This window comes from Saccopteryx leptura, chromosome 10, assembly GCF_036850995.1.
Source record: "Saccopteryx leptura isolate mSacLep1 chromosome 10, mSacLep1_pri_phased_curated, whole genome shotgun sequence".
Classification (NCBI taxonomy): Eukaryota; Metazoa; Chordata; class Mammalia; order Chiroptera; family Emballonuridae; genus Saccopteryx; species Saccopteryx leptura.
This window is the reverse complement of record NC_089512.1, coordinates 81935022-81944207: the sequence shown is the minus strand read 5'-3', so window position 1 is coordinate 81944207 and position 9186 is coordinate 81935022. Positions and strand designations below refer to the sequence as shown.

At 37.0% G+C, this 9186-nt stretch overlaps 1 pseudogene; it reads left to right on the top strand.

Moving 5' to 3' along the window:
* Nucleotides 1-7626: 7626 nt before the first annotated feature.
* On the top strand, nucleotides 7627-7737 carry LOC136382628 (U2 spliceosomal RNA; annotated as a pseudogene).
* Nucleotides 7738-9186: the final 1449 nt, after the last annotated feature.

The window sequence follows — 9186 nt, the reverse complement described above, 5'->3', positions numbered from 1 at the left end:
GGCCTTCAGTAGACCGAGTAACCCCTTGCTCGAGCCAGTGACCTTAGGCTCAAGCCAGTGAGCTTTTGCTCAAACCAGATGAGCAGGCGCTCAAGCTGGCAACCTCGAGGTCTCAAACCTGGGTCTTCCGCATCCCGGTCCGACGCTCTATCCACTGCGCCACTGCCTGGTCAGGCCTCTCTGTGTCTTTACATAGTCTTCCTACTCTATGTATCTCTGTCCAAATTTCCCCTTTACATAAAGACACCAATCATACCAGATTTAGTCTTGCTGTAATGACCTCAGTTAAATTTGATTTCCTCGTTAAGATCTTATCTCAAAATAAAGACACATTCTGAGGTACTGGGGTTTAGGACTCCAAAATACAAATGGGCGGAGGGGATACAATTCAACCCATGACACCATGACCCAGAGACCACATCAGACTTAAACTGAGGTCTCATACTCATTGTCCAAAGCAGTGCCTCTCCCACTTCAGCATGGCTCCAGTCACCAGGGAACTTTGAGGAAGTCCAGATTTTGATGCAGTAGGTCTGGGATGGGCTGAGGCTCCCCATCTCTGGTAAACCCTTGTGTGATATGAACAGTGCTGGTGCATGAGTCACACTGGGATGAGCAAGGATTCTAGAGCATGGTTTGCAGGCTGTTTTAACCTCAAGGACAGAACACAAATACTGAAAAGGGCTTGATCAAAACATGACTTCCTGCCTCCAAAAAGCAAAAAATGATATGTCCTGTATCTTAACTGCAGGCTTGTGTTTAGCTGAGTGGATTGTACACAACAACACAGAGTAAGTACGTATGCAAGGCAGTCCACCACCCTCTGAATGCTGCGCTCCTAGCTGTTTCTACCACAGCTTCTGATTTCATTTTCAGCAATAGCATCAGTGCTGGGATTCAGCTGGTTTGCACCAGTTCGGCAGGACCGATACTGAACTTTTTGTTGAGTTCAGTGAACCAGTTGTTAAAATGACACTTGTAATCAGGGTTCTCTTTAAGGCAGGCACCTGGGCAGCCGCCCAATGTGGAAATTACAAATATACATTCCTTGCTCTTTTTTAACATTCATCTGCACAACAGCATATTCTAACTGCTCATAGTAATGTTCATTCCGTCCATAGGTGAAAAAAATTACAATTGAGGATTCCAATCAAGAAGCAATATGGAAATATCTTAACAGTTTTATTGGGTTTTTTTCAGGTATTATCTAATAGTTTTTCATTATATTTTGAAACTCTTTCAAATAACATAATCTAGTTTTGTGTACCTCTTTTCTAGTTCTTACTTATATAAGTATTAAATGCATGAAATAATAAACTACCTTTCTGTATATCATTTTTTTATACTTAAAACAGTCATTAGGGCATTTTCATGTCTGTTGGAATTCATCTATTTGTTCAAAATAAACTGGGTTGCTAGAGCAATAAGTACCATAAAATAAAATGTTTGTTTTAAGATGTGTAAATTCTGCTGAGATATTATGTAGTGAATTTAAAAAGCTATGAAAATAACCTAGAGATGTTTTCTCTGAACATATGTACCCTGATTTATCAATGTCACCCCGTTAAAATTTTAAAACACACACACACACAAAAAGAAAATAAAAAAGCTATGAACAACTCTTATTTACAGAAAAAAATTTTAAAGAAAAAATTATTACTATGGATACCTTGAAAAAAAGAAGATAAACTTCTGTGTTATACTGAATTTTCAGAAATAAGATTATATACCTCTATCTTAACACCAAGATATAACCACGTGACTTAAAGTTGTAAACACATCTAGGACTATATCAAAATGCCTTGGAGCAACTTTTAGTGCTAGTCACTATAAATAATACTTACTATCTGATTCAAATGTTTATGTACTTTTCCAGAGCAGAGCTGCCCAATGGGACTTTCTGTAATGATGGAGGTGTTCTGTCTGATATGTCCTGTACAGCAGCCGCTGGCCACCTATGGCTCATGAGCACTTGAAACAGGGCTGGTGTGAAGGAGGAACTGAATTGATTTTACTTAATTTTAATTAATTTTAAGTTGCCTATATAAAAATAGAGTGTCTTTTTTATACTGGCTACTTCAAAAATCAGTGCCAAAGGCAATTCAGACAGTTCAGTTCAAACGTTTTGGTCACGTGTGTTTGACAGGCCCTGATCTGTAATTTGCACTAAAATGCTTTCTGTTTCCTTTGTTTCAATCCTATAGCACATCTGAAATGGTACACTATACATACTCTTGGCTCTGAATTGTTTTACATGGGCCTTTCACCAAAGCCAGTAGAATTCTTAACTCTAGGTATAGCTTTATAGTACAGTCAATATCTATTATGCATGTGTGGGAGCAGCACCGTGATCATGTATACACATGTCTCAGTGTCACCAAGGGAAGTAGTACCACCACACATGGAAACCTGGTGGATAGATGTGCCACTGGCTGACACCCATCATATGCCAACTGGAGAAAGTAGAGACAGGGACCAGGGACATGAGGGTGTCCCTGTGTGCCTTTACATTTTGTTCTATAAAGTTCTCCTGGAAGAGAAGAATTTTGAACAATGACAAATAATATTTAAAGAGAGAAAATAAAATCCATTTGGCTGTCTTACAATTTCACCACATGCAATCTGAAGTAACCATAAAAAAAGTGAGAAAAGACACCCCAGGGTGATATCAGAGGTCCAAAGAAAGAGTGAAGAGAAGCTCTCTCCCTAAATGGAAGCGAACACAAAAGGCATAAGACAGTAGTGATTCAGCTCAACCAAATGCAAATAAGTGGGCATAGCAGTAATAATACCAAACACTTATATGGGGCAGCATGCTGGGCACCTCTACATACAGTCAAGCTCTGTGAAGTGTCTAAGATTTTACTCTAATTAGAAGTTAACAAGTTCAAGTTTCCCTGCCATGCTTTCATGATTGCTGTCAGAAAACATGAGACTCCTGGGTCAGAGACTAAGAACAGTTTATTACTCACAGCAAAAGCCATAACCAGTAACTAGTTCTCTGAGCCCCAATTCCCAAAGAAAAGGCCAGGTGATGTTTGCACATGCAATGGGTTGAGTTACAGAAGAGGAACTCTAAGCTTAGGGAAACCAAATCTTTCTAATGGACAGCAAGCAAACCTACCTTATCTTTGTATTAGAAGGAGAAGCTATCTTTGTCTTCCAAGGCTGTTTTCTATACAAGCATCCTTGAAAAAGATTGTTTAGAAGAAAGGCATTCAGTGCTTCTCCTTACCAGATGTGCAGAAACACGTAAGACCCATGGGGAATCAGCATCCAATGAGCACTTCACCAGTACTGCCTCATTTAACCTTCTCAACTGCCATGTGAGGTAGGTATTCCTACATTTTACAAAGGAGGCAAAGGAGGAAACCTAGTTTCCACAGCTATGAACTGGTAGAGTGATGATCTGAACCCAACAATCTGGCTCTACCTTACAGAGAAGCATGGCCCAACAGAAACTAACTCATGAGCCTCTCATTTATTATCTGTTTAGGCCCTCTTAACTGACCTGGTTATAACCCATCTCCAGACAGCCTAATGATTTAGGGAGTTTGGTCTAGAAAGTCTAATTTCACCTGACCTCTGGAATTCAAACCTTGAGCTACCCAGATAAGACATCCCCATTAACTTTGTTGCCCATGATAATCTTACATGAAAGCATATGTTAGGGCTTCATTCAGATTGCTACTATGCATTAGAAAAGTACATGCACCTTTTGTCTCAGAAAAAAAAAATTTGAAAGCTTTTAGAATTTTCTGATTCAGTATAGGGCTGGACATTGTATTATCAGTGAAACATTACTTTTAGATGGCAAATAAAAAGAAAATATGAAGAATATTAGAGAATCCTGAAACCAAGTCCCAAATAGTTAGGACATAGAAAGATACAGACAGATATGGTATAGATGTATTACAAAAAGACCACTAGGAGGAGATACTAGATTACTTAAATCAAGCATTTAAAGAGAGGTCCAATCATATTATTGGCATTTTCCAAGAAGAGAAAAAGATTATACACTAATCCTTTTTTCATACCATATTCATTTATTAGGGGACAAAGATTTTTCTTGAAACTTCTTGGAATAACAAGCAAGAAGAAGAGGCTGCATCAACTAAGTAAAATTTGTCCTAATGATACTGCCTCTCTTAAAAGCAATTTCCATGTGATTTAACTATGGTCACATATATGGGAATACATGGAAGGAAAGGTAGAGTTAAAGAGAAAAGTCTTTTAATTTTTGTACTTTTTTTAAATGTTAGACTTGATTACAATATGAAATATTTTCTAGAGCATGTTTGTCATAAGTGATATCCTGGAAAGCTGCACCCAGTAATTAAAATTCTCCTAAAATGTGGCAGGATAAAGACTCATGACAGTATGTTAATTTTTCTTCTGAGTTTTAATGCCAATGTTTTCCAGAGACCTAAATTATCAAAAAAGTATTTCCTCAAATACAGGATTTTAATCCCTCCTTCTTCTAGTCAAAATGGAAAGAAATTGTATAAAAAATAAGGCTACTCTAACTTCAGTCAACTTCAGGGAGGGCCACTGTGCTCCAAGGTTCATAGAAAGAGAATGGACTTCTTCCACACTCATCAGACTTCATCATGACCTCAGGGACCCCTTTCAAAAGGATTTATATTTTCCCCTTGACTTTTCTTTCAAGGCATTGGTTCAAAAGAGGGCTGTGAACCCCTAGGAGGCACTCTGGAAATATATTGAGGGTGTTATAATTACCACAATAACTAGAGGTTGCTACTGAGGTTTTGAGTTCTTCTTCCCCAATCCTGGGGAGAGAGGATAGAGAAGGAACATATATGTTAAACATCTTAGAATGAATGGATATTCCCACTCAGTAAAGAATGGACTGCTAGACACTCATGTGGGTAAAGTATCTAAGCCTAAACTGAAATCTGTCCTACACAAAACCTAGGGTATTTTTTGCATACTCTTAACATACACTGAATTTCTAGGAATAAAAGTAACAAGTAAAATAAAGGCTGTATTTTGTTTTATTTGAAATTTTAGCAAGGTTGTTTATCTTTTTGGAAAATCATGTCACCCATGACAACACCACTTGTGGCATTTTAAACAATGAAGCACACCTTTATCAATCTGAAATCTTCATTTGAATGTGTCAGTTATATGATAATTCAATATATAGGTATAAATACCTAACTACCTCATAATGTCTTCTAGTATAGTAATGCTTGAGCATTTACATATTGAAATATATATTATTTATTCTAAATTAATTTCCTTAATACATCTCATTTATATTACTCAAGGTATTATAGATCACTTGAACTTATGTGTGAGGTGAATATATAAATGTATATAATATAGATATATAGATTAGATATAGAATAGATATTGATATAGCTACACCCATCTATGAATTTTGTTTCAGGATAGGATAAAGATAATATCACAAAATATTTGCTATAACAAGTGAACAGTGACTCTGATAGGGTTGAGAATCACAGATCTAGGGATAATAATTTTAAATGAAAAATCTGCCAGACTTGTTAACCTTTTTATTTTATTTTTTATTGATTTTAGAGAGACAAGAAGGGGGAAAAGAGAGTAAGACAGGAACATCAATCTGTTCCTATATGCCCTGACTGGGGATCAATCAATATGGCAACCTCTGAGTTTTGGGATGACGCTCTAACCAAATGAGCTATCAATCAGGTCAGGGCTCCTTTTTTTTTTTTAATTAAAAAAACTTTGCCTGACCAGGCGATGGTACAGTAAATAGAGCATTGGACTGGGATGTAGAGGACCCAGAATCAAAACACCAAGGTTGCCAGCTTGAGTGCGGGCTCACCAGCTTGAGCATGGGGTTGCTGACATGAGCATGGGATCATAGATATGACTCCATGGTCAATGGCTTGAGCCCAAAGGTTGCTGGCTTGAAGCCCAAAGTTGCTGGCTTGAGCCCAAGGTAACTGGCTTGAGCAAGGGGTCACTCACTCTGCTCTGTCAACACTCCTGTCAAGGCACATGTGAGAAAGCAGTCAATGAACAACTAAGGAGCCACAATGAAATTTTGATGCTTCTCATCTCTACCTTCCTGTCTGTCTGTCCCTGTCTGTTCCTCTCTCTTAGTTTCTGTCTTTGTCAAAAAACAAAAAAAAACTATTTTTATTTCAGACTTCTTAATACACAGAATTTAATATTGTTAAATGGTAGTTTGCAGGGTTAATTTGTATGCTAGAGGCTGGAGTTTTAGTCAGCTTCTCTTAGACCACCACCATTTCTAAAAGTTATCTAGGCCATTATCAGAAGTGGTCATTATTCTCACTATAACCCTTGACTCACTATTACCTGGGCCAATTTGTAGGAATAATTGATTTTGTGAAATAGGATGGGGAAAAAACTAAAAAGGCATATCGGACTTGCAAATTCATTAAAGACACATCTTTTTCATCCCCTATCAATTTTTCATTGACAACCTCTCCAAACAGAAAATAGCCAATAATAGTTTCTTTTTTTATTTTTCAATTAAAATTGATATTTAGTATATTAGTTTCAGGTATACAGTAAAGTGGTTAGCCATTTATATAATTTACAAAGCAATCCCCCCACTAAGTCTGGTACCCACCAGGTACCTCATAGTTATTACAATATTAGCCAATAATAGTTTGAAAGTTAATTAGGCTTTGCCCATGTTCAAGGCTTGAAAAGCACTTTCAGGAAGAAATGTTAGAAAAAGGAGAACAAAGGAGGGGGAAAAAAAAGGAAGAAGTAAAAGAGTAAGAATCTTGCTCAAATTGGTAAGGCAATATATAAAATAAAACATGAAAAAAGCTATCCAGAAACATATAAAATTTATATACCTATAAACTTCTTTATGCTTTGCAGAATGTTAGGCATATTAAATCATTTTTAAAAGCCTTGAATGATATAATTAAGTAAGAAGGTAAATTTATTGGTGTGGTTACTCATACTCCCAGCAGAGATTGTGAAAACAAAAAGCAATTAACACTCTAGAGCAGTGGTAGTCAACCTGATCCCTACCGCCCACTAGTGGACGTTCCAGCTTTCATGGTGGGAGTAGCGGAGCAACCAAAGTATAAATAAAAAGATAGATTTAACTATAGGAAGTTGTTTTATAAAGATTTATTCTGCCAAACAGCAAAAATACGACATAAAGTACTTGGTAAGTAATTATTATTATATGCTTTAACTTGCTGTAACTCTGCTTTATAAATTTTATAAAGTAAAGTTACTTCCCTACTTTATAAATTACCATTACTGTGGAACTGGTGGGCGGTTAAAAAATTTTACTACTAACAGAGATACAAAAGTGGGTGGTAGGTATAAAAAGATTGACTACCCCTGCTCTAGAGGGTTACTGATTCTAATCTTTCAGTCTCAAATCTCCCTCCCTAGGCCAAAATAAAATATCTGGGCCATCTGATTAAAATAGCTTATGTTTTCATTAAAGTAACTTACATTAAGTACTATGTAAAGAACTTTGACACAGCAACTGTTCATAACCTATTTTCTCTAGTAAGATTTGACCCACACTAACTTGCTCAACCCATTCCACAGGTACAGTATTGTCTCAATAGGCATAGTATGATCCAGACCCTTTCCAAATACTCAATACTCCCTATTGCTTCCTGGCTTTTGTCCTGAGATCAAGTGTAGTATCTGTACTTATCTCTTTAATATCTGATATGTCATCTATCCAAATACTAAATCCTTGTTTTCCTCAAAACTACTAACTGCTCAGACTTCAAGTCTGAAATTCCTAGACCAATATTTTAGGCAAATTACTCAAGTATCAAATATTATTTTTATGCTGTAGAGAAAATTGCTCAGTAATATAAAACTTTGAATATAAGACTTTGCAGGGTTTTTTTATTAATTTTAATGGGTGATATTGATAAATCAGGGTACATTTCAGAGAAAACATCTCCAAATTATTTTGACACTTGATTATGTTGCATACCCCTCACCCAAAGTCAAATTGTCTTCTGTCACCTTCTATCTGGTTTTTTTGTGCCTCTCACCTCCCCCACACCCTCCCTCTCCTTCCTCCCCCCCCCCACCATGCTATCACATTCTTGTTCATGTCTCTGAGTCTTCTTTTTATGTCCCATCTATGTAAGGAATCATATTGTTAAGCCTAATCCGGAGGGACTCGAAACATTGAAGACACAAACAGAATCCGTCGATTCCACACCAAAGCTTTATTGTCTAGCTTGGCCAAGCAGCAGCAACTCCGACAGAAATCTAAGGGAGAGCGTGCTGGCCCTTTGTTCTACTTAGTTTTTATAGTTTTGCAAGCGGGAAGTATAGAAGCAAAAATTGCAATTAGGTGCCTTTTACCACTATTGGTTATAGTCATATGCCCTTTAACGTGATAGGACCATGTTCAATTTGCAAGCCATAAATCATTTTGGAGAAAACAAAATTTACAAGTCAACACAATAATAGAAAGATGACTCTTTACATATTAAAAGACACTCCTATATTTTCTAATGTTTATCCCCCATCTCTTTGTCCAGAGTCACAACACATTAACTATATGCATTCATATGGGAGAGGTAGTTTCAGTGGGGACAAATGTCCACAAATGGTGTATTACTATAAGAAAAGGTTTATTTTGGCTTTTCTCTTCCTGCACCTGGCTAGCCATTCACCCCTTTCCCCACAGGTGTGGTGGAATGTCAGGGAATCCATGTTTTCCTTCCCTTTGCATTTACAATACAATGCCAGAGGCCATCCTGGTTTTATGCCAATCACACAGTACAGAGATTATTCACAAAATTTCTCTGCACACCTTAACACAAATTAATAAAATGTTCTTTAAGCCTTTTAAAATATGAATATTGATTTTGTAGCTTTTGGTACTTTACAACACCTGCGGGTGAGGTGGCACAGTGGCTCCTCAGGGCTCCTCAATATAGTTCTTAGTTTTTTCTGATTTACTTATTTCACTCCGTATAATGTTATCAAGTTCTATTCATGTAATTGTAAATGATCTGATGTCATCATTTCTTATGGCTGAGTAGTATTCCATAGTATATATGTACCAAGGCTTTTTAATCCACTCATCCACTGACGGACACTTGGGCTGTTTCCAGAACTTTGCTATTGTAAACAATGCTGCCATAAACATGGGGATGCGTTTCTCCTTTTGGAACAGTGCTATGGTGTTCCTAGGGT